General features: G+C 39.6%; 1 protein-coding gene across 1 annotated transcript in view; it reads left to right on the forward strand.

Moving 5' to 3' along the window:
• Window positions 1–293: 293 nt before the first annotated feature.
• The window catches only part of RPP14 (ribonuclease P/MRP subunit p14), a 461,268-nt gene continuing 435,360 nt past the window's right edge, over window positions 294–26,201 (forward strand). Inside the window, exon 1 of the mRNA XM_044078796.1 lies at window positions 294–575. The gene's annotated coding sequence lies outside the window, so the exon portion shown is untranslated. The remainder of the gene's footprint in view (window positions 576–26,201) is intronic.

The following is a 26,201-nucleotide window of genomic DNA, read 5'->3' on the forward strand; positions in this document are numbered from 1 at the left end:
AATAATCAGGGACACTTTTAAAATATTAGTACTATTAACGAGGTATTAAGACAAATGTGACTTAATATATATATTTTATTTTTTAAACACCTTTAATGAATCATCACTTGTGACATAGGCACATTTACATAAAAGTAATCAAGATGTATTAACAAGTTAAAATTAACAAACATTATGTATTTCTGAAGGTAAAAGGCTACTACTAATATTACTGTCAGAATTAAGTGAACTGCACCACCGTTTCTCCAACAGCCGCAAATTTTAGGAGGGATTAAGAACAGGGATACACATTAAATAAAAAAACAGGGATAGTTAAGGCGTATAGTTTCTCAGTTTGCTTAATAAATTAACAGTTCCAGATAGAACTACAGCAGTCAGACTTAAAAAGACCTTTTACTGCATTCGGAGGCATAACCAGTCTGTAACAGAAATTCTACTACCAATACGTTCGTTTTAACACGTCCCTTTCAAGCGAACGAACAACTATTGCGAGCTTTAGTTATTACGTCATACTCATGGGACGGAAAAGCAGAGCTTTTCGTGTTGTAAAAGTGCAGAACTTTATTTCAGCGTGGGTGAGTTTCTTTGACACATTACACTGGATTTTTGCAGTGCTTTTTTTCAAGGCAGTCAACAGTTCTGAATTTGCCCTATAGTGCATATATCCAATTGAGCAGTTGTAATGTATTTGACACGACTTTTATGTAGGAAATCCAAAAACACATATTTGAACTGTTTTGCTCCAACACCCATGTATTGCAGAGCAGCTGTAGCATTTGCATGTATTTTGTCTCCCGTGGAAATTGAGCTATGATGAAATAGTAGTATAAAGTGGAATATTGATTGGTTTACAGCTCTTTGCTTATGACACTGATCATAGATTTAATAACCGTGAACATGGAAACTTTGATGTACAGGTTAATTTTTTGAAGAAGTGTATTATATGACCCTGCTTCAAATTAAATTAAAGTGCTGCTAGTAAACATCCAAAACAATAGCAGCCGAGTCCAGAGAGATGTACCATGAGGAGCGATGGTACAGTTTGGGGAGTTTTGTGTAACAAGAACGTGAATGTTGGTCTACACGTCCAGAAATTCTAGCTTCAGTCCTGTATGCAAGAGTTACTTATAACCATAGTCGCCTCTTACAACTACGGTATTATTCCTGTGCTGGATGTAGCTTTCCAGGACCCGGAAAATACAGACGCTGATATATTCTGAGTGAGAGCAGTGGAGTGTACTTTGTTGCAGTCATACCTCTCAGCCACTGATTTTGCTTGTTCTATTAACTTTGTAAGGGAATTAGTGTAACGTTTAAAATTTGAATTCTTGAGCAGTTTTTATTTTGTTTTACATTTGATTTCCTAGGTGATGCACTGATTACAACTGACCATTTACAGGTAACGCAGGGGTGAATAAAAAAGAGGGGGAGAACAGAGAGGCAGTAAGCTATACTTATCAAAAACAGAACAGAAAATAATTATAAATAAAACTATACAATAATTAATAGATGTAGCAACAATTACAAAATAAATGCAAATTTTATAATCCACATTATTATTTTTCAGGTTTATGTCATAATGGAAATGCTGTGGAGTAATGTGTGTCAGAGTAGGGGAATTGGGAAGTGTTAGTATTTGAAGAAAGTTACAAGATGTAGTCTGTTGTGTGCCGTGTACACTTTGATTAGGTGTGGAAGAATTTTTTTTTAAGTTTAGCTCTGAAGGTGGAGAAAGGGGGATTGTACTATAGGTGGTTGAGGAGGGATTTCCATATTCTAGAACCAAGAATGTAGAAAGAGTAGCCAATGCAGTTTAGCCTGGTTTGTAAGAGGGTTGCTTTGGAGAAGCGTATGAGGTTGTAGCATGTGTGTTTAATATAAAATTTGGCAGCTAGTAATGGGAATGAGTTAGGCTAGAGAAGTTTGAAGATGAAGGATCCTAATAACAGGTCAACTCTGTAGTGCACTAGGAGCCATTTGACTTTTTTGATGGTGAGACAGTGGTGCTCATTAGGGGTTGAATTAGTGATGAAGCAACATATTTTCTTTTTAATAGTCTGTAGTATGGAGAAGTTTTTCTTCAGAGATTGTGGCTATTATGGGTAGTTCACATTCAAGTTGAGCCAGAATAACTCCTTTACTTATTGCTGCCCTGGTTGGTTTGGTTAGGTAGTATGAGATTTTCCTGGCCCAGAAGAGAAGTGAGTTAACTTTTGCTCTCAGTTTTTTTTTTTTCTGTGTGGGTATTGAAGGTTAGTGATTGGTCTAGCCACATACTGAGGGGCTTGAATGAGTTGGTTGTTTCTATTGGTGTGCCACAAAGAGAGGTGATGGTGAGTATTTGTTTAAGTTTCTGGGTGATGCAAAGTAACATGCTTTTTGTTTTTGAATGATTGTCAGGTTGAAAGTCATGTATCATATGCATTTTGCCTGTACTTCACCCTTTGTGGTTGACTATGAAGTACGCTATATATTGTATATATATATATACATTTTTTTTGGAGGGGGGGGTCTAACCTAAGATAGCTGTATGTTTTTTTATTAAGAAAGTTTATGTTTTAAATGGGATAATACCATTGCTTTCCCATAGAGAAGTATTGAGCTTGGATGTTTCATTGACTCTTGCTCCTTTTGAAGTAGAGGGTAACCTCTGCTGATGGGGGGTATGTTCACCAACAATAGAGTTTACTGGTAACTAAAACAGACAATAGCTTGTCAGTAAGCAAGTTTGTGTGTGTAATAATTGCTAGTGATTTTGGCCTTTGGCTTTGCTCCAATACAGTATTTGTTTAAAAACAGGACATAGGTTTTAAAGATCTATGAGTCTAAACCAGTAATATAGAGTTTACAGTACTGTGGGCATTTACTTTCATGAGCTTTTTGAAACTAGCACTTCAGCTTACAGCCGCTGAAGTATCCAATTTTCTTCAAAAAAGTTAGATTGTGCTTTATTTTCTTTTGTACAAGTCTGACTGGACTGTTTTCAAGTGGTGGGCCCTGGTGAAGTGATATGATGCTTGTTGGCAGTTTTAATGTTGTTTTATGTTCATTGCTGACAGTTCAGCAACCATTTCACAAACCTAGATTGTTGTCAGTTTCTGCGATTCTTACTGGGATGTTTGAATATAGATTGTGCCAGCTTTTTAATAATTGCAGTTTTTCAACAGTTCTTGTCTTACCTGTCAGATTCTTGTGTATGCAATAGCAGCATTCCTCACCACTAGACTCAGCATATCCACGTTGAGGAGCCAGAACCCCCATTATCTACTTTCCAGGTCTAAGACATTGATAGCCACTTTCCTTTATTCACTGTAAAGAAAAATTACCTCGACAGTATGTATTTACTCAAATTTCCAACCCATGATTGTGCTAACTTTTCCTTAGTATCCACCTTTATTTATTAATATGAAATGAATACTGAAAATGGTCCACTTCACTGTAGCCACTGTTGCTCCCTGTCAGTCTAACTGCAGAAGGGGCACCTTCCTTCCTTGTGCTTCAGTAATGAGTGTGAATAGCAAATTGAGTAAGAGAAGCACTTTTAATCATTTTAGTGAGCATTCTTACTTTGTTCACTTCTTGTGGCCACTTCTTTGTGCTACTTGTGAGGCCTGACTTCATGGATTGCATCTGTGAGTTTGTGTGTTTCTATCTGAAAGAGGTAATTCTTGCAGTTCTGTGCAGCAGTTATTTTGGTTGTTAGTTCTGTCATAAGAACAGCATATTAAAAATATTGAAACTTCAACATTTTCAGCATGTATAGTCCTGAGAATGTAGGTATATAACTTTGGGATTTTCAGTGTTTTATTTCAAACTAACATTTTTTTTATTTTACAAAAAAGATGAACTGGCTCTTTAAAAATCAGACTTTTCTACTTTATCTGTGTATATATAATAATAAATTAAAACACATTTATGTTGTTGGGTAGAGCTTTGATGTGTTTAGGTCCACTTAATAGAAAAAAAATGCAGGCCAATTCTAATTTATATTTCTTAACCAGTGAAAACTCTTGTGTTGCACATATGAGGAAGTGATGTGGTTATATCAGAGTGATGTATAGTTTTTGAATTTCTCCATAGGGTTCTTCTTTTAAATGTTTTAAAATCTTGTTCAATGATCTGTATAAGTCCAAATGTAATACCTAGTGCTCCTGCTAGGTGCCACCCCCCCCCCCACACTCCCCACCCCCAGATGGGTGAACCAGCAACAACTGTTCACTCTCATCCTCCCTTGCCATCTCCTACAGAGGCCCAAGCCACTTAACAAACTCTGGTCACCTGCAGCATAGCAAGGGCTTAATTCCCCTATTCTACAGTGCTGGCTTAGACTCCTGCATGATCTTTAATCTGTTTTTCTGCTGCCTTCATGAAGTGTGGCATTGGCTTTTTGCAGTTCTACCTCTTAAAAGGGGTAATTCTTGCAGTTCAGTGCGACAACAGGTTTGGTTTATTAGTTCTGTTAATAATGTAAAGTTGAAAATTGGTCACAGTGCTGAGCTTGTTTGTTCTTGTGCATACTTTGGCATTTGGATGGACGGGTAGATCCTTGTTCATACATTAAATTTGACACAGCAATAGTATTTCTACAGTGTTGCACAAATTTGCAATATTTACCCTTTTTGGACTAAAATGATCAACTACTGCCATAGTTCCTTCTTTTCAGAAAGCTTGCATGTCTGTTGTCGTTTTCAAATCCATGCCATTTACCCAAACTTTGGTTGTTTGAATCACTTTCAGACTGAACATCGACCTTTTCACATATTTTGTTGTTGGCACAAGGTCAAGAGGAGACTTTATTTTTCAGTGGGTTGTGTTTCTCCCTTCTAGTAGTTCTCCTCTTGGCTTAGAAATGTCATTACCTTTATCTACCAACAGAATAAGCTACCCTTACCTTCCAGAATAAAGGCTCCTTCTACCAGATCTACGGCTACTTCTGTAGCTTTTCATTCTAGAGCCTCTATGGATGATATATGTGCAGCAGCCACTTGGGCAAGACCTCATACCTTCATATCTCATTAGAAATTGGATTTGGCCTCCAGGGGACGAGCATCTTTTGGTTCTATGGTGCTCAGGAATATCCTTCCTTAGGGCCACCCAGGACTCAGATAGCTGGGGACTCAGTCCTATCTGTAATGTATGAACAAAGATTTACAACATCAGATGAAGAAGTTATGTCTTACCATAATGGTTCCATCTGTGTTGTAGATATTTGTTCATTCATTACTTCCCGCCCTCCTTCCCCCTTCTTGGATTCCTGGTGGACTTTAAGAACTCCTGGTTAGGATATTTGCTCAGACAGAGCCTCCTACCTTTTTTCCTATTACTACATCTTTTATCTAGGGTGGGCAAACTCTATCTGGAGTATCTAGGAGAGGGGCATTGTGGGTAGGTTCTTAGCTGAGAGTTTTTGGCTTGCGTGAGCTGGAAAATGGCCGTATCGGTTCTGAGGACGGAACCGAGGTCCTATCTGTAATGAATGAACAAAGATCTACAACACGGAACGTTATGTTAAGACAACTTCTTTTTTCCATTCATGAATTGCATCTTTTCAACAATTTTTGATATCTGTACATTTCCAAAATTAGTTTTTTTTTTTCTCAGGGTTGTAGAGGTGTTACTGCTATTTATAAGTTTTACCTTTGTGTAATGAAGCAGACGTTCCTCACAAGTATAGTGCAATTGCATTTCAGCATTTTTTCCCCTTTTGTTTTGCTTCAGCATCTTGGAGAATTTTGCAGAGATCTGACACTTTACAATCCATTTCAGCTGTGATCTTTTATAGCCTGACAAAATGTAACTGTAGCTGTAATCTGCTATACTGAGTGAAGAGGAGAATATGTCCAAAGCATTATTTTGTTTTTCACATGTGTTTTATAGTCTTGTTTGTTTAGCATTTGATTGGGACTTTTTCTACAATAATTTTCTTACATGGTCACATATCTGCAGTTTTTTCTTTTTAATTTTTATATTTAACTTCATTAAGTGAATACTATTTCTGCTGTGAACTACTGTGTCATTGCTTATTTCAGTGGTACTATAAAAATTTATGAAGCATGCGCAAGGTGGCTACTTAACTTCAAAGCTCAAGATGAAGAAAACAAAGGAAAAGGCATTCTTCAGGAGAAGTAATAGAGCATGGATGCAGAGGTAGGAGACTAGATGACTATGTTTAAAGATGAGGTGTAAGAGCATCTGTTGAACATCTAATTCAGAAAGCTGCTGGAGCTGCAGATGGAGTAATGAGAGCCACAGTTGGAAGGCAGTAGAGTAAACTGGAAAGTATGTGGAGCAGAGTCTGTGATTTGGAGGATGAATGTGTGGCTCTTGGGTAGAGGTGCTTAAAATAAGAGGCTAGAGGAGATGGACTCACTTTTCAGGTGGCTGAATAGTAAGTTAGTTGACCTGGAGTAATCACTCCATGCACTAAAACATCAATACATTAGGAATAGATGATAAAGTAAAGAACCCTGATCTTCAGAAAGTCATTTAAGGGCTGCTGGGGACATAAAGACACTGGATCCTACCCAGTTCGGCTTTCAGGGCAGATCCTGCCTCTTAAACCTGGTTGATTTCTTTGAAACAGTCACCAAGGCCATTGACGAGGGGAAGGTGGTCCACACAGCCTGCCTGGACCTCGCAAAAGCCTTCGATACAATACCCCACTCGGGCATTATAGATAAGCTCACCAGCTTAAATATAAACCCCTATATCACTAGATGGGTTGCAAACTGGCTCAAGGACAGAACCCATATGGTTAGAATTGCTGGAGCCATGTCAGACTCCAAACCAACAAGTGGCGTCCCACAAGACTCAGTCTTGGGACCTCTCTTGTTCGGTATATATTTCTTGGAGGTACAGGCCAACACGGAAGGACTGTGGCTGACCAAGTTCGCAGATGACTGCAAACTGGGCGCCATAATCGACTCTCCAGCCGACACAAGCATCCTCCAAAAGGGCCTCATAGAAACAGACAACTGGTGCCAGAGCCATGGCCTCAAGCTAAACGCCAAAAAGTGTATAGTTATCCCCTTTGGCAAAAACAAAGTGCCCACAAATTACCACATAGGTGGTAGTCCATTAAGTACAGAAGAAGTAATTAGGGACCTGGGGGCCCAAGTTGATAGCAATCTCTCACTTGACAACCACGTGGCCAAAGTGGTTAGAAAAACATTTTATATAGCCCACCTAATCATGAAGGGATTCGCATCTAGATCAGGGGAGGTCATCGTGCCTCTTTACTCATCCCTCATCAGGCCCATAATTCAGTACAATGCCCCTTTTGGGATGTACCTTACCAGACACCTGCAGCAACTGGAAAGACCCCAAAAGTACCTCACCAAGAGGATCAAAGGGCTCAAACAGATGCCATATGCTGCCCGGTTAAAGAAACTCCAGCTCTCCTCAGTAGCATACCGCCTGCTCAGAGGCGATCTGTGCCTGACATATAAAGCCATGTCCAACCCGGAATTAATGGGCATGCTGCACCTCAAAAAATCCAAATCCCATCGAGCTACGCGCTCGAGAGACTTGAACCTCAGCACTGAAATAAATAGGACATGCTGGAGGGGCAGATTCATAACCCAGAGGCTCCCTTCACTCTGGAATAAAATCCCAGTCCAGGTTAGGCAGAGTCCCTCATTGACTCTCTTCAAGAGGAATCTTGATGAGTGGATGGGAGATCATAGGTTTACCCCGGGTATCACTTCTGTGTCACTGTTAGACAGAGGCACAGTATACTAACCTCGAAAAAGGGCATAGCAAAATTAATTTAAAATGGGTGGCGAAAGCCAAACACACTCTGGCTAGGCTTATAAATGCCCTAGGGCAGATAGCCTAGTATGAACCTATAAGTGCAAGTAATCACCAAGGAAATCTGCAAAAGTGAGGAGAGATGTTTGACGTGACAGGATCAGCTAAAAAAGTGGGCAGATTGGAAAGCTTACACACCGAATAGTGATATGCATATCTTTAGCAATTTTTTGGAAAATGAGTTCAGATTAAAGGGAAGGGGACAAAGTCATAGGTGGGGATGTAAGTGTGACAGTGGACCCAGAATAAGACTATATATTTAGTAGAAAGGAACAGAGTAATGTAATGCTAGGGGGACCTTGAAGAAAATAATGTTGATTGAGTGGAGGCTGGAAGATCTTTTGAGGGGGAAATGCTCATAGAAGAGGGAATACATCATTTTTAGGAACTGCTTAGTACAGATTTTGGGCCAGCAGATGATGCAGAAAGTAAGGAGGGTAGAAATACAGCAGAGATATTATCTTGGATTATACATTAGTGTTGTTGCACTGGAGGAGAACCAGAAACAGGGTTAGGGTGGAACTGGACAAGCTAAAAATGAAAGGAATAGCAGACAAATGGGGCTTTGAGAGAATCATGGTTGAGATTGTTTCTGTTTCTACAGCTGCTCTCATCAGTTTTATTCTGGACAATCATGCAGGAAGGCAGATGGGGAGTAAAAATCACTGGGCAATTGGTACAGCAAATGTGCACAAAAGAGATCTCAGGAATTGAGAAGGACAGGGAAGAACTCCTCCAAGGGGAACTGACAATAAAAACAGAGGCTGAGATGATCAAGAAGGCAAATGAGATTGCCTGATATTTGAAGGATTGCTGGTGGATATTGGGGGGGGGGGGGTCTGTAGGTAAAAATTTAGTTGGAAAATGCAAAGAGAAGAGAGAGTGGGGTCATGAGGGGGAGAAATTTCAGGATTGATGGCGAATGACATGAGGATGAGGGAAATATTTTGGGCTTACTACAAGGAGCTGTGCGAGAATGAAGGCCAGGGAACCATAGAAGACCAGAGAGCAGGCTTAGACATGGAGATCACAAAGGAAGAAATTAGATCAGTAAGGAAGGTGAAGGAAAGAAGGGTGAGAAGCTCAGATGTACCCTGGAGAGTTCTGTAAGTGGGGAGGGGATGGCTTTGGCAGACCCTGGTGGAAGAGTATGGAAGGCTATGAAAATGAGATCTCTGGGTCAGTGAGGAAAGTGAATGTAGCGGTATTACCTGAGGCAGGTCCTATTGGAGACGAGCATCTGTAGATTAATATTGTTGGCAAACACAGACATCAAGATGCTAATGAACATGTTAGTTGGTAGGCCAGATGAGGATACTAACACAGACTATTCAAGAATGCAAAATCATCATCATAAGCATCCCCATCTCTCTCTGTTTAGTACCCTTCTGATACCTTCTTTGACACTTATGTCTGACTGCCACAGGTCTTCTCACACACAGTCCATTCACCTCTTTGCTGGATGGTCTCGTTTCCTCTTTCCTGTCAGCCCCAAATCTTCTACACCAGATTGCCTTCTGTTTTTTTTGCACATGTGCCAGAACCAATCTGTTCTCTTTGATCTTTTGTGCAGTTGGAGCTACTATGGCTTCTGCTCTGATGTCCCCATTTCATCTGTCTTACAGTGTCCTTACTACTACCCATCTCAGGCACTTCATCTCCATCACCTCTAGCTTCCTCAGTTGCTCTGCCTTTACTGTTCTTCTTTCTGTACAGTAGTATTGGTCATACCGTTGTTACACTACCCCTGACAATCTGTGCCAGTTGGCTGCATCCCCTCTGATTCTAACTTTGACCTCCTTATTCAGACATCCTTTCTCTTCAACCACCCCTCCCAGATACTTATTCCACCATTTTTTCCTTGTATCGCATTTCTTAGCTTCTTCTGATTTCCTCCCATTTGCTGCCCTTGCAACTGTCCTATCTGTACTCTGTTTCATCCCACGTGTCTTCAGTTTTGTATTCTATTTCCCTGTCCTTTGCTGAAGTTCTTGGGCAGTCTGACTGTTATGCCACATTATCTGTATACAGCAGCTTTGTTGATCCATCACTAGTATGAACAGCAGTGGGCTCAGAGCGGAACACTGATGCACCCCCACTCCCATTTAGAAACTCCTCTGTGAGATCAAACACTGTTCATACTTGAGTCAGTGGGTCCTTGTACATGGCCTGCACTAATTCTACCAATGTTTCTTGGACTTCAGACTACCCAGGGCTGCCCAAATAAGCTATCTTGAGACCTTGCCTATGTTTTTCTCCAAGGCTGGGAATGCCTAGTTGGGACTCTTCTCATCTCTTGCTTCTTCTCGACTCTGTCTTACTGCAAACATTGGGTCAGTTGTGCTGCATCGCAATCTGAATCCCACCTGCCCTTCTTAATTTCTACTTCTGTTCGTATTCATTTGTCAGTCATGTAGTTTGATACCTCAGTACTACCCACAGTTGTGGATGTCCCTTTGTTCTGGAACATTGGCACTAGTAGGCTTATTCTCCAGTCATCTGAGAGATGCCTTTCTCTCCATACTGCTACGAGTACCCTCAGAAGCCATTTCTTCCATGTCTCACACAACATCTTTTTCATATTCAAAGAGACAAAAATGGGTTTATTAAAGGTAGGAAAGATGAGCATAGTTGGTGGCATCTGATAGAATTCATGGAAAGGGAAGAAAGGAAAATACGAAGGAAAGCTAGCAATTTTTGATGTACATAATGTCTTTGAGTCATTAGGATGAGAGTTCATGTGGGATAGGAGAGAGGTTCATAATGTGAATAAGAACAGTGCTCAGGTGCCCAGAACTGGAGGTTATGGTAAATGTGGACATAGCTATGGTAGGGGAAAGTGGAAAGGGGATGCTAAGCAGGTGCCCACTGTTTTCAGGATTGTTCAGACTGGTAATTGAGAAGTTACAGTAGCAGTTACAAAGGAAGTAGAGCCCTGGAAAAGGAAACAGGAATCTCATCCGACTTTGTACTGTGCATAGATGACAATGTGCAGATGTCAGAATACAGATGAAACCCTACAAAGAAGTCTACCAGTGTTTTAAAAAATGTGGAGAACAAATGATTGAACTGCAGTAAATAGAAAATGGTTCTAGTGAGTTTAGATGCTGGTAAGTGGGTGGGAGATATTAGAAAGTTAGGGAAAAGTAATAACCCAAATGCAGAGGCCTTCGTATAGAGACAGAGATGGAAGACACTGTATAAACTTGGAGGTAAGAAAGTATATACTGAACATACTGGATCAAAATGAAAAGCCCCCACCATTTACATGCTTCTAAGTTACACTACTACAATATATTTTTAGGCTGTCTGGTTGTAGACTAGAAGGACCTTGGACAGATGGGGAAATTTGCAGTGGGAAGACCAGTAAAATAAACTGTTGTGGTGAGAAAAAGGATCAGGACCCAAATACACAAGAAGCAGGAGGAAATGTGGAAGAGAAGTGGAGTTCAGAAGGAGCAAGACTTAGTAAAGATAGTGCAGGATGGGTGGGTTGTATTAAAAACGGGACAATCTGATGGGGTATCCACTAAAGAGTGATTGAAGCTACATGAACCTGCTGGATTTCTGTCTGAAAAGAAAAGAAGAAAAGTTAAGGATGAGTAGACAAAGGTATAAGGAAAAAAAGGTGACCCCCTGTGAAAAAGGTGGAAAGACAGAAGTGCTAACAGTATATGAAGACTTAAAAAATAGAGAGGTTATTACAATTGCAAGGGATATGAAAAGCAAATGGAGAAAAGATGAGAAATGTCAGAGCAGACATGAAAAAAGGTGGTGAGGATAGTGGAGGAATCGCAGTGCATTTGAGAAACAAGATTAGCATAAGAATACTGCACAAGTAGTTCCTTTTGCCTAAAAGCCTGGAAAAGGGGGGCAGAAAAGGTGACTGCAAGTGATGGGAGATGTGGCACGAAGGAGGTATTGATGGAACATATGTTCTGTGAGTATAAATGGGCATTCCAAGTATGGGAGTCCGCTAAAGAGATATGGTGAGAGAGGTTTAAGAAGGAGGTAGAAAAAACATGGAAATTCTAGTAAGCAGGATACAGGACAGGGCTTGGGAGAAAGAACCGAGAACTTAGAGTGCTACAGTCAGAAATCAAGTGTATAATAGCAAACAGTTGGAAAGAGAGACAAGTATCCACTAAGCAGGAGTTGTATGACTTTCCAGATGGCAACAATGAGGAGTATTAGATCCATGAAAATAGGTCTAGAGAAAATGACAGCAACCTGGAAGGAAATACTGGAGTACTCTAGGGTAGACAGACCTAGTTCACGTGATCGATGTCTTTAAAAAAAAAAAAAAAAAAGTCGAAATTCATATGGGCAGAACCACATGACTGACGTTTTAAAAAGTCGAACAACAAGATAAAAGGACAATTGTTTTTTCCCCCTGCTAATTTTTATATGTACCAATTCCAAGGTCGCATTACAGTGAGGAAAGGGAGAATTCCCAGATCCTCACTGTGTACAGCAATCTCAGTACAACCAGTTTGAGTTTTTAAAACTTTGATCACATGGTCATTACCATAATGAATTTTGACATTTTAAAAAGTTAATCATGTGAAATATACCTGGGTTAGATATTGCATGGGGGCATTCAAAAGAGAGGAATTTTAATAGAGGCAAAACAGAGGGAGAAGGCATTTGGTGCACTATGCAAGACTACTATTTAAGTAATATAAATATGCTAATATGAAGACATTAAAGGATGAAGAAAAAATATGGAGCTAAAGGTGAAAGTCTCTCTACAGCCCCAGTATTTTGTATGTTTCAGTAAGATTGTTGGTCTGATTATGGCTGAGAGAAGCATTGTTGACCATGATACCTTTCATTTTTTTAATCCTTATTAGCCTGACCATCTAACCTTCCCAGTAATTCACTGAATCACCTCCCATCCTTTCTGTCAATTAACATCCGACATCAATGCATGGAGGAGCCTCCCTTTTACCTCCCTTTTACCAGTAACTTCATTTGTTACCTAGGCAGCAAGGGTGAGAAGTCAGGTGTAATTCCGTTTTCGTCATTCTTTTTTCTGTCCTCCTGTCTTCATCTGATGGCTTACAAGTAAGGCATAGTGCCCACTGTTTCAGGCCCTATCACAAGTAATACTGTACAATGCCCACTGTGTCAGGTCCTCACAGAAGTATTACTGTACCGTGCCCAATATGTCGGGCCCTTGCACAAGTAGTACTGTACAGTGTCCACTGTGTCGGGCCCTAGCACAAGTGCATGCTTTGACAAACCAGCATCTGGCAGGTGTGCACTGCACTCTCTGGCAGACATAGTGCTTTGCTTCCCATTCCTGGGCTCTCAGCAGTTGCTCGAGCCATTCAATTTTCAGTGGCATTCTCCCTCCAGGATGAGTAAGCTGACATCTTTTGCTCACTCCCAAACCTCCCAGGTTGGATCTTTCTTAATTTCATTATTACACTCTCTTTCTACCTTCACTGGCTGAAGAGTGCTGTAAAGTATCTGGCACTGCCAGTTTGTCAGGAATACTGGGTTGTCTTCAGGAGTCACTTGATAGTTAAGTGTTTACACCTCAATTCCCCCTTTATATAAGAAATAATGTTAGGAAAGGTGTATTTTCAGCACAGATTTTAAAGTAAAGCCAATGTGTGGTGTTGGGCATAAACCCAAAGGAGGATATTTTACAGATCCTTTAAAGATTGTTAAATTTGTGCCACGCCTTTCCTGGCATCCTTAATGGATGTCTGTAGTTCTGTTTTGAAATTGTCATTTCCTTGACACCAGCATACATCTGTTTTTGTGCTGAGGTCGTGTTCCTTCAGCGGCAGCAGCTTACTTTTTTGGTACCGATTTGGATTGTGATTCTTATTGCTGTTGCAGTCATGGCATTATCCAGTGTGACTGGTCATTTGTCGCAGTTTTTATGCTTTAGTTTAAGTAAAAAATGAATATGTGTGTGTGCCTTTGCAAAATTAAATGTAACCTAATAACTTTAGTTGTTAATTTGCCATAAGTTTTAATATAGTTCCTGTATAGGACCCTTTCTTGAAATGTACTGGTGTTTTTGGAACGTAGTGGGTTAGCATAACAGGTATGCGTTGATCATTTTCAAGACTAAGTAAGGATGAGTTGTGCTCACCTTCTTTATTACACAGTGCTCATCTAATTACTTAGAGAAAAGAGGCTACAGAAAAACTACAATTGTAAGCAGACCAGTTCAAGATTTTAGGTCCTTACCTCGTAGAAACCAGTCTGTATATCGCTTGACAGTCCAGAAACTATATTTTTTGTTAATCATGTTAGTAATGGGGAGGAGTCCGTCTTCCACCTAAAAAAACTAGAGAGGTGCCAGCTCCCCTTAGTAATGAAATTGACAGTAAGTATTACCTAATTTTGTTAACATTGTCATGTTAATTGAGAAGGCACAGTTCAGTAACTTGAGTAACATGGTTGCTCAAATCACTTAGATTTGCTTGGTTCCCTATATTTCCCATTCACTGGTGAACCATTTTTAAAGCCATCTGATAAGAGGTTTCACACAGCAACTTGAAAGTCATAGATTGGTACTAGGCTAACTGCCCCTGTGGGCCATTTTTTAAGCCTAGCCAATTACCCCATGTGAGACTTGAACCCTGCACCTTGTGTCTATAAGGTGAACACCTTAACCATTATGCCAACCCCCTCCCCTATTTTCACCAAAAAAGGAAAAATTCATGCTGATAGATGAGATATGAATGTAAAACATTGAAGATACTGGGCATAAAAAAAAAAAAAAAAAAAAAAAAAACTCAAAAGGATGTGGGCTTTTGTGGATGTATTTTCAGACAAAAGCATTGGGGAGGTCAGGAAGATGGACGTTCAAGGAGGACACAAAAGGAACAAGAGATCTTGAGGACCATAAGATGCCTAGCCATATGCACCTCTAAGTAGGAATACTGAAAAGTTCTTGTCACCCCGTTTGGCCCCATGGTACATATGAATAAATTATTGTACTCTAGATGACCCATTTTCAACTAGAGGCATGGGCGATGGGAGGGGGGGACAGGATGGGGGAGGATAGGAGTGAGTGGTTTATGTAGACTCCTATATTCTAGGGGGAAGGGAGACTGCCTAGGCTTGCTGTAATGTCTGCATTAAGTACCTAGTGAGCTATGTTCTGCTGTACAGGCAATATACCACTTGGTAGGGAGGCTGCTCATTCTTGACGAGTGCATACACCTCCTAGAGGCAGCAGTTGTGGAGCTTGCAAGGGTGCTGTTGGGTGGAAAGGGGAGTTTGGGGACCCTGTCTGGCAGGAGTATGTCACTGCACCAATGTCTTCAGTCTCTGCACCAACCCCAGACATGGGTCTGGTTGAACTCTTGGGGAAGGGAGGCTAAGGCAAGTCCATTTGACTTTGATTGAAAAGAGATGGTGGTGGCAGTAAATGGACAGCTGCAGGGAGGAGGACCACCCTTTCAAGCCATTAACTAATGCTCACCTCCCAAATTGCAGAGGGATGTACATGATAACCTTTGTGTGAGATTGTGTGTGCCTGTCTAGTTATCAGATTAGACATAAGGATATCCTAAGTAGTAGTTTGTTTGGATAACTTATTGCATAGGCTTGGAATATGTTGAGTTTGGAACCTATCCCTCCAAAGAGTCTTGTGTATTAATTGGTGTTGATTTAGGTCCTCAGTGCAGGTATTCGTAGATCCACTGGGTTTTGCAAAGAATGCAAAAGTCAAGCAGGAGAACTTCCAAATTCCACACAGACATTGATCAGAAGTCAGGACTGAAGCTAAAACTGTGAAAAGGATATCTTTACAGGAAGCCACCTTGAGGAGGTGCAGTGTAGTGCATAGATTGGAAATGTGAGGTGAACTTTCTGAAGGGTACTCGATACCTGTGAAATTGGGTATCTGTCAGTGTCGAAGTGTGGAGCATCGGACACCTTTAAACAGCTTTTAAAAGACTGCATAGAACTTTACAGCTTTCCCTCAAACCTGTGAATGTGTAGATTATTTTGATGAGATAGTAAAAAGCTGTGGCCTATATTGCATAGCCCTGCTTCCCCTTTTGGTTGGTGTTTGAGGTTGTTAAAGGTATATTGTGTTTTGTGAGTATTTTTTAACTTACTTAAAGGTCCACCTTTTGGTAAGATGAAAAACTGTGATTTTTAAAGTCTGACATTTTGGTCACATACCAGTTTTTAAGAGTTGCCTGTGAGAGTTTCCTAGGTGTGTATGAAAAGGACATTTAGAATGCTGGTAGTGAGGGCTGTGAATGGTTCATGTTGAGGTGTAAGATGCAGACACATAGTAGGCATCATTAACTTGCCCTAGCATGCTTCATTTTGTAAATCCTGATATGGTCGTTATGGACCTGTAATCCTAAACTCGTTGCAGCTGAGAGCGTCTTCAGGCTTTTCTGCAGTTACCTCCTGCTGCACCTGTAGGTATCACATTTTGCTTGTTCATATTTGCATTAATAATTCCTAAACCATGCTACATACAAGGTTTCAGAATATTTTATCTTGAAGCATACATGATGGCAAACACAATTATATTGTTATTTGACTTTTTTCAATGAATATTTGTTAGACCTTTAAGGTGATAACTTCAGTTTTTAAATACTCAGACCACACCCACTGGGAGTTAAAGGTACACACACACAAAATAGTTGTACTGGAGGGAATGAGTTAAACATTTTATGGCTGGTGAGTTATAGTGAAGACTGGTGTCTGTTTGTCACATGAGTGTGCATTAGACATATATTTGCATAATTTACTTTCTCAAAAAGCACTGAAATTCTCTGAGAAACAGGACATCCATCTCTGCTGCTGGTGGCCTTGCTTTGATTGACAATGGCATCTTGGTTATTATGGGGGGTGGACAATCAGATAGCAGCTCTTATATCTTTGGATGGGAAATGCATTTAACCCTTGCTGCTGCCAGCATTGCCTTGTGGTAGCATGACTTGGAGAGCAGTTCTACTCCCACAGATGCATGTTTTATACATTCTGCAGTGATTGCACCCTTCTGAGTTTTGTAGAAGTTGGTCATAGGTCAACACTAGTGCATGTGGCAAGCAAACCATCCTGTTTTTAAAGTGTTGTTTCATGGTATCCTTTGAAATATCAGCTTTTTATTTATTTCACATTTGTCCACCAGGTAAGTGGATGGTCGTTGGACACTTTTAGCCACAACCCAGTCCATAAAGGCAGGGCAGTTAAAGACAAGACAGTTGCATTAGTGAATTTGAGTAACTAGTTGAAAACTATAATGATATATAACTTAGTAAGTAGTATACATACACAACACAGTAATGAACATATTCTGTTATATAACTTAGTAAGTAGTATACATACACAACACAGTAATGAACATATTCTGTTATCTGTGTACAATCTCCTGTCTGTCCTTCATCATCAACTCCATCCTCCCCCACTGACCGCTTGCTAACTGTGGTATCTCCAAATCCCAACACTCTGTTCTGCATTTCACTGTCTGTATGCCAAGCTACGTATCTGTATCCTACGTCCTCATTCTTTTCACCAGTTTGGTATTTGTAGGTTGTATACTTTCTTACAGTCCTGGTTTTTCTCATTATGGGGACAAGGATTGATATATTACTCCAGGTACGATCTTGCCACTCCCTTTACACTGTAAAGATAACTTGCGTATTTCTGTAATCTGCTGTTCTTTTCCTCTGTGTTACATTAGCTGTGCACACCACTCTCTTGGTCAGTTCATCAGTCTTTCACAGTGCACTGCAAAAGGAACCTCAAATTATTTTCTTCTCTCCTCATCAGATCCTACTCCCATACGTGTTTCCCTGAATTTTCACCAACATCAAAGTCATTAATGTATTTTTTTTTATTAAACTGCAACGGCCACCTTTGTAACTACTATACCTTGTACTTCAGATGTTAATGTAAATTGGCTCATCCATCCATTGTATTCAAGGCAGCATCACAGATGCAGTGGTATGGTTTGACCTTTATGTCCAACTACAGTGTGATAGCTAACAGAAACATGTCAGAACAGCATCTGCCTTAATATTGAACTGTATAACATCGGTCACTGGTTCTGGTCAGTCAGACCATTTAGCACCCGTGTCATGATTTGAGGCCTCGCCTCATGCTGATATGCAGAGTGCAGGGATGAAGGCCTTTGGGACCTTTCTTAACCATTTCAGTGGTGAAATCGTAGAACAACAACAAGTTTAAGCTCCAAACGTTATATCAAAGTTGTTTTTTTTTTTTTTCTCTTTCAAATATCACCTTGATGCTCCTCAGTGCTCGAACTCTTCAGTGCACTTTTTTTTACATTTCTGCTGTTTTCTCTACCACAGAGTGTGAAGAAAATCATACCATTTTATGTGTTCAGACGTTGTATTGTTTCATTTAGCATGACCTAGGCTAGGCAGCAGAGATTTGTAGTTGTCCGTGTTAATCACATTCCACAACCCTGAGACTGTGCTGCTGAGGTCATAAAAAGTGCCATAAACAAGTAAAGCAAAATTATTTTCCAATAAGAGATGTCTTCATGCGAATAACGGGGGTTACTTGTACTTAACCATTACACTGGTAAATACTCTCTCTTTTTTGGGGGCTAGTACATAGTAATAAATACAGAACAATTTAACAGCCCGTTCTCCAAGCCCAATAATGCCTGACAGGGTTGGCATTATCAGGGAATTAATACATGCCTAGTGGTGGCATTGGGCTTTACCACCTCTGGAGGGACTTAAATTCCCTGATAACACCCGGAAGGCATTATTGCTGTTTTATAGAACGGGCTATCTGTTAAACTGTTTTGTTTTATAAAATAGTTCCTCCACCTAATGTTTCAGACTTGCTGTAGCATATGTAATTACTGTTGGAGGAAACATTTTTACATCTGGAATACAAGTTATTTTAGTATTTAATGACTCACAGACACGCAGACACGCAGACACGCAGGCACACAGACACACAGGCACACAGACACACAGGCACACAGGCACACAGGCACACAGACACACACACACACACACACACACACTCAGAAGCATAGTCATGCATGCATGCACTCGTGTTCAAATAAATGAAAAAGAATGCAGTACATCCCCACCCCTTGATTTTACTGTATAGTGGAGCTCTCTTCCTAGGACTTTGTTAAATTTACTATTAATTTACTGGGGAGTAGAGCTGGTTAGTAATGCCAGATATTAGAGTCTTGTATATTTTACTGTTAGGCAGCTTGCTGATGGATTGCATGTTGCAGTTGTATGAAGTTCATATGTGCTGTTTCTGTCTCTGTCTCACACAGATATAAACAATTGCACATGCGCGCGCACACACACAAATATTCACTTCTTTATTCCCTTATCTTTTTAACTTTTACTCTCACATAAACAGCAAAGCCACATTAGGAAGTGTAAAAAACGGTCTCTCTCTCGCTCTCTCTCTCTCTCTCTCTCTCTCTCTCTCTCTCTCTCTCTCTCACATACACACATTCACTTCTTTAGTCCCTTGTTTGTTTAACTTTTGTTCCCAGAAAAACAGCAAAACCACATTAGGAATGATGATCTCTTACTGTTCTGTTCAGCTAGGCTTTGGTCTTTCCTTTTTTCCTAATACAGGCATTTATTTTCTTCCTAACATTTTCATTGATGTATACTAAGGTGCTTAAATGCTCTATTTTTGTCTGCCAATGCCTTTTGCTCTTCTTCATATAATGTGAATTTTTTATGGAAGTCCACCTTCCTGCAGTCTGAGACTTTGTTTTTGTTGTATTTTGAGCAGCACTGTAGGAATGGCAAACTTTATCATGGCATAATCAGTGTTGTTGAGTAACTTTCTTGTGTACATTAATATCCACGTTGATGAGTATTAAGTTAAGATTTCTCTTGCTACTTGATAGGGTCCTTAAACCTTGAGTCCAGTTTCTGTTAGTTCCCTTTCTGTCCATGTCCTGAGAATATTCACCTCCCAGTTTACTGCTTGAAGAATCTGTGTCCTTCCTTGATCAGTATATGCACAGTTATGTGCACGTGCCCAAATGGTCATCTTTTTTTTTTTTTAAGTCCATTTCTCCACTTGAGTTATTGTAATTTTGTTTCCTGAATTTAAGTAGTTTTTTGTGTGTAGCAGTCTAGAGAAAGGGAGGGAATAAGATTAAAAAAAAAGCTCTGCAATATTTCTGACACTTAAGGCCAACTTTAACTATTTACCATGTCATTAAATTTAACAGGATGCTATGGTGGTATAGCATGCTAATTAATGCATCTCATTCTGAAGTCCTGCCCAGCAGCCAGGCCAGGTTTAGATAACCTGAAGGCTATACATTAGGGTAGTCACTGTCTCATCCTCACTTGGTGCAGCATAAATAACATTCAGTTCTGGGACTTCTACTTGATCTTATATTAACAGTGCCAACTTTTACGTTTGTGTATTTTCCAGACTTTATTCGAGTTTGTTAATCAGGGTAGTGGACTGATCTGAAATGCCAATTTCAGTCTTAGCCTGAGGAGAAGCATAGTAACAATACATTAAATAAAAATCACAAGTATAAACAAAGAAACTCATATTTACACTATGCAGCAAAGTATACAACATATAAGACATGAAGTTTCATAATATACAGTGGTTTGTGTGCAGTTTGCAGAACTAGGAAATGTTAACAGCAAATGCACAGTCCTAATCATGTGAGATGTGTTTAGGGTGCATAGTGGTAGGAAGACAGATGTGTGATGTGAGAGATGCAGGCATTAAATCTTTTAAGCTGCAAGAGGTGTGGTAAAGTTAGGATATATAGTGTGAGATAAAGTGCTGACACTATTTTTGGAGATAAGATTTTAATTGTGCTTGGAATGTTGGTGATGAGTCTGTATCTTAAGTTAATGGGGGATCGATTCCCAGAACAAAGGTCTTAGTGTTGAGAAGGTGTGATCTGTACTATGGAGTTTAGTTTTAGGACCTTGTATTGTGGGTGCTGTATGGTCATGGTTTCTAAGGTTGTAGGAAGAGAGAGCTCTATTAGTTGCTGCTAGGGGTGAAAATATGGTGTTGCTTAGTAGTTTGAACAGCTGTGAACCTAAAAGAAGGTCTACTCTTGGTTTGACTGGTAGCAAGTGGTGCTGTTTGAGTGCAAGAGGGATGAACTTGCAGGTTTTTTATTTATTTATTTTTTGGTGAGAATTTAAGTGTGTTGAATTTTTCTTTGAGACGCATGCTGTTATTGGAAGGGCATACTCAAGTTGTGATAGCCATGGGGAAAGGCATATTACGATTCTGGTGGCCTTTGAGAGGAAGGGAGAGATCTTGTTTGCCCAGTAGAGAATGTTGATTTTCTTTTTTGTTATGGCTAGCTGGGGATAAAACTCTGAGATTGGTCAAGTTAAAGACTGGTGTATTCAAAAGAGGAAGTGGTATGGCTATATTATTGTGATCTGTGATTCCTTTGTGATTTTTGGTCAGTTTATATTTGGTTCCAAAAAGCATAGTTTTAGTTGTGGATGAATTTATTAGTAGTTTTTTGTGGTTTCTCCATTGGACTATGGAGAAGTCAGATTGCAGTTATAGTAATGTGATTGGACTGGTGTAATTGGTTTGATCAGAATAGAAGCATGTCATTTTTACATAAAAGAGGAGGGGAGATGAGGGAGATCAAGTGGAAGTTTATTGATAAAGATGGGAGGAGATCAGTATACTGGAGGAGATAAATATAGTGAAGTAAGCCACTTCCGCCAAGAGCAAGTCTTTTGGAATCTGGTCTGAATATAAGCTTGCTTTATATATAGGTTCATAGGTTGGTACTGAGCTATCTGCCCAAAGGCATATATTAGCCCAGCCACGTTGTGCGGTATTCACCGCCCCTTTAGTAGTTCCCTAGACCCGTGTACTAGCAGCTAGTACCCTTGGCCCCTATCTAGTAGTGCTGTTGGTGTGATCCCCGGTGTGAACTTTGTTACCCATCCACTCATCAAGGTTCCTCTTGAAGAGTGATAGTGAGGGGCTCTGTCTTATGTAGATCGGGACCCTGTTCCATAGTAAGGGAAGTCTCTGCGAAGGGAATCTATCCCTCCAGCATGTTCTATTCATTGTTGTGTTGGGGTTTATATCCCTAGAGCGTGTAGCTCGAGTAGATTTGGTTTTGCTAAGATGGAGCATGTTCAACAGTTCTGGGTTGGACATGGCTCTGTACGTTAGACAGAGATCGCCTCTGAGAAAGCAGTATGCAACAGAGAACAGTCTTAGCTTTTTCAGTCGTGCTGCATAGGGCAACTGTTTGAGGCCAGTAATTCTCTTGGTTAGGTACCTCTGTGGTCTCTCCAGCTGCTGGAGATGTCTAGCCAGGTACATTCCAATTGGTGCATTGTACTCAATAATGGGTCTGATGAGGGAAGAGTAGAGGGGCACCATTACATCCTTAGATCTTGATGCGAACCCTTTCATGATCAGATGGGTCACATAGAAGGATTTTCTAACCACTTTGGCAACATGGTTATCAAAGGAAAGCTGGCTATCTACTTGGGTCCCTAGATCACTTATTTCTTCTTCAGATTTCAGGGGATTACCTCCTATGTTATAGTTTGCGGGTACTGTTTTTTCCAAAGGGGATTACTACGCATTTTTTTGCATTTAGCTTGAGACCATGGCTTTGACACCATGCATCAGTCTCATTTAGGCCCTTCTGGAGGATCTCCATGTCGGCCGGAGACTCTATTATAACACCCAGTTTGCAATCATCCGCAAACTTAGTCAGCCACAGCCCTTCCGTGCTTACCTGTACTTCTGAGAAGTATATGCCAAACAGGAAGGGGCCCCAGGACAGAGCCCTGAGGCACACCACTCGTTACTGGTCTGGATTCGGACATAGATCCCGCTACTCTTACTTTATGGGATCTGTCTGAGAGCCAGTTTGTGATCCATCTTGTGACATAAGGGTTTATTCCCAGGCTGGTGAGCTTATCAATAATACCCGAATGGGGAATGGTGTCAAATGCTTTAGCAAGGTCAAGGTAAGCCGTGTGTACCTCCTTTCCCTTATCTATAGCCTGAGTAACTGTCTCAAAGAAATCCACCAGGTTCAGGAGGCATGATCTGCCCTTGACGAAGCCGAACTGTGTGGAGTCCAGCGACTGGAGGTTCCCAATCTCTCCATTTATATAGGCCCTATGGCTGAGTCAGTCACTTGCACTAAGAGCATGCCTTTTGGAATCTGGTCCTTTATCTATTAATATAAATGGGTTTCATCTACAGTATACATATTAGGAATTTTATTCGTAATATCTAAAAGTTTGACAGCCACAAGAGCAATATTACAAATTTTCATATGATTATAATTGATTGAGATATTAGTAAATATCAATCTATGTCAACTGCCTATCCCATATCAGTCCTAATCAACCGTTCTGTCTCTGAACAATATGTACCCCATCTATGGGAAAATATCTCACATCATTCCCCTATACAAAGGCGGCCCCTCTAAGGATCTAACTAACTACTGTCCCATAGCCATACTCTCCCCTCTAGCCAAAATCTTAGAAAAATGCATTCACTCCTAATTCCTTGCCCACCTCCTTAATCCCCCACACAACACGGCTTTAGGCCAAAGCATAGTACCAGCACTGCCCTGCTATCTTTCACAAACACCATTCAAGATCTTATAAACAGAGGCCAAATGGTCGCCTCCATATTCCATGACATGCCAAAAGCCTTTGACACCATTTCCCACCAAATCCTACTTAATAAACGATCATCCCATGGCTTCAACACAACAACCCTGTCCTGGTTCCATAGTTATCTCTGTAAATGCCAGCAAGCCACCAAATGGGAGAACACCCTGTCCCCGCTTCTACCCATCACTGTTGGTGTACCCAAGGATCCATACTTGGCCCCCTTCTCTTTACAATTTTTATTAACAACTTCAGCTCTTCAATCCAGCTATAGTCTCCATAGTTCAATACGCTGATGACTCTACATTAATCTGCACAGCTCCCACACCCCAGGACCTACAAATAAAAATGCAAAAATATTTCCAGGACATAGAAAACTACCTCACTAGCCATCAACTCATACTTAACCCCAACAAAACCAAGTTAATTGTCTTCAATTACAGTAAACCCAAAACATGTCTGAATCCACTTTCTATCCTTTCCACAAACTGAACCAAAATAGATTCCACTAGCTAAGCCAAACTTGTGGGTGTCACAATCGATGATAACCTAAGGTTTGACACCCACATCTCCCTCACCATCAAGAAAGTCCACTCCAAACTTGTCGCCCTTTACAGAATTAAACTTTACCTTACAGACCACGCCAGACTAGCCACTGCCTGTACACATCTACCCTCCCCCCTCCACTGTGGCTCCCTAGTATTTACAACAGTCGTAAATCTGACCTAAATAATCTGGAATCGTGCTACAACAAAATCGCCAAGTTTGCTTTGCTGCAGTCCACCCTTACAGAACCCACCACTGCTCTGTACTCTCCCAAATTAAATATTTAGAACTACCAAACCTTCTAACATTTAACCAACTATCCGTATCCCAAAATATGAGTCACAAGCCCCAACAACTGCCCAGCACTCACCAATCTAGTCCAACCCAACAGTAATCCTCCTCAAACTATTGTTGAAGATTACCCAAGTCCACAGCACACAGGACACCGCCTTTTTTCCCATAAAATTGCCAAACTGTGGAACACTGTTCCTCAACATATGCTAAAAACCCCAGCATTCATCATTTTAAAAACCTCCTTAAGGAACATCTAGCAAAACACTAGCTCTGCTCCTGCCATACTCCTAGTTAAGCTACCTACTACTCCCTTACATTACCCTAAAATAGCTCATTCTCACAGCTACAACTATCAACTGCTGAGGTTTGTATTGATTCTACACTCATTTTCATTTAGCAATGTGTCACATATACTGCTTTGTCTTTAACTGTTATGTAGACTGCATTTCTCTGTTATGCAATTACTGTATTACACTGCTGTCACTATTAACTCATGCAGACAGTTTTTCACTAACTGTGCCATTTTTTGTTCATTTATTGTTAATTATTTGCCAATTATTGTTATATAACTAATTTCTTTACTGACTTTCTTTGTACATTGTTGATTAATACATGTTCTGTTTGATTGTTTAATACTATCTATTTGTATGCATGGAGCTTTTCTCCCCGGACCTCTGCTGAAAATGGGCCTCATGCTCAGTTGGATATTATCCGGTAAACAAACAAAATAAATAATTATGATATAGTAATCAGAGAAGAAGTCTTACAAAGGGTTCAATACTTTTCACTTGAGTTTTCTAGTAAACTGTATATCCGATAAGAAAAGAAAATTATTTTAGACTGAAGTGGGAAGAGAATATTTACATAAGCTAATGAATATGGATTGTTGGGCATTATTCATACAAAATATGCAATCTTCAGAGGGTATAACGTCAAATACAAATTTAATTATATCATTATATTTACATAATTTTGTGTCTTGTTACTAAAATATTAGATTCAAATCAGTTTATTATGTAAATCAGAAATTCATTTCCACCTTTGAAATTCCCTAATTAATATTTGAAATAATTGAAAAACCACCACTAACTGAAGCTTCAGGTCCATATGGTCTCTCTATTGAATTTTACAAACAATTTTTATATATAGTTAGTTCCTTATTTACTCTGATTTATTTATTTTTTGTTAACAAAGCTAGCTTCAACAGAATCATATTTTTCATTAGCTACTTTTAAATCTTTATACGTTTTTAATAATTACTTTGGTTGAATATTACAGACCAATTGCCTTCTTGACTACTGACACAAAAAAATTAGCTAAATTAATAAATATTTTTTATTATTTTTACCAAAAATAGTGAGTCTGTTTCAATTTAGATTTCTGCCTGTTTGATTTGTGTAGTAAATCTAATTTTACAAGTTATTCAGTTAAAATCTAAAGTAGATCACATTAATAATAAAGATTTACACATTAATAATAAAGATTTATATCAAGCATTTTGTGCATGGAATGATTATAAAGCATTATTTTTAATTATGAGAGATATATAATTTTCCAGTATTAATATTATATTTGATAAGATTATTATTCAGTTGTACTAAATTCTAAATTAGGTTAAAGAAAGATCTTTTGTTCAGTTTAAAGAGGTAAGACCAGGTTGGCCTCTTTTCATAACATTATTTTTATTGGCAGTTGATCCTATGTTAAGATTCTTAGAAAGGGGTAATGAAATAAAACCTATAACAATTATGGATGCTAACATTAAATTTAAGCTTATGCAGATTACATTATTTTAAGTATTTTACAGGTGCATTCCTCAATGGATAGATTTTTCAGATAGCTGAAATCATCAAGGAAGGCACTATATATATGATAAACCCAGTAAAACAAAGTGTTTTTCACTTAAAATCCAATAGTAATATTCACACCAGT

This window comes from Protopterus annectens, chromosome 7.part1 (genome assembly GCF_019279795.1).
Source record: "Protopterus annectens isolate FY-2018-M chromosome 7.part1, PAN1.0, whole genome shotgun sequence".
Classification (NCBI taxonomy): Eukaryota; Metazoa; Chordata; order Ceratodontiformes; family Protopteridae; genus Protopterus; species Protopterus annectens.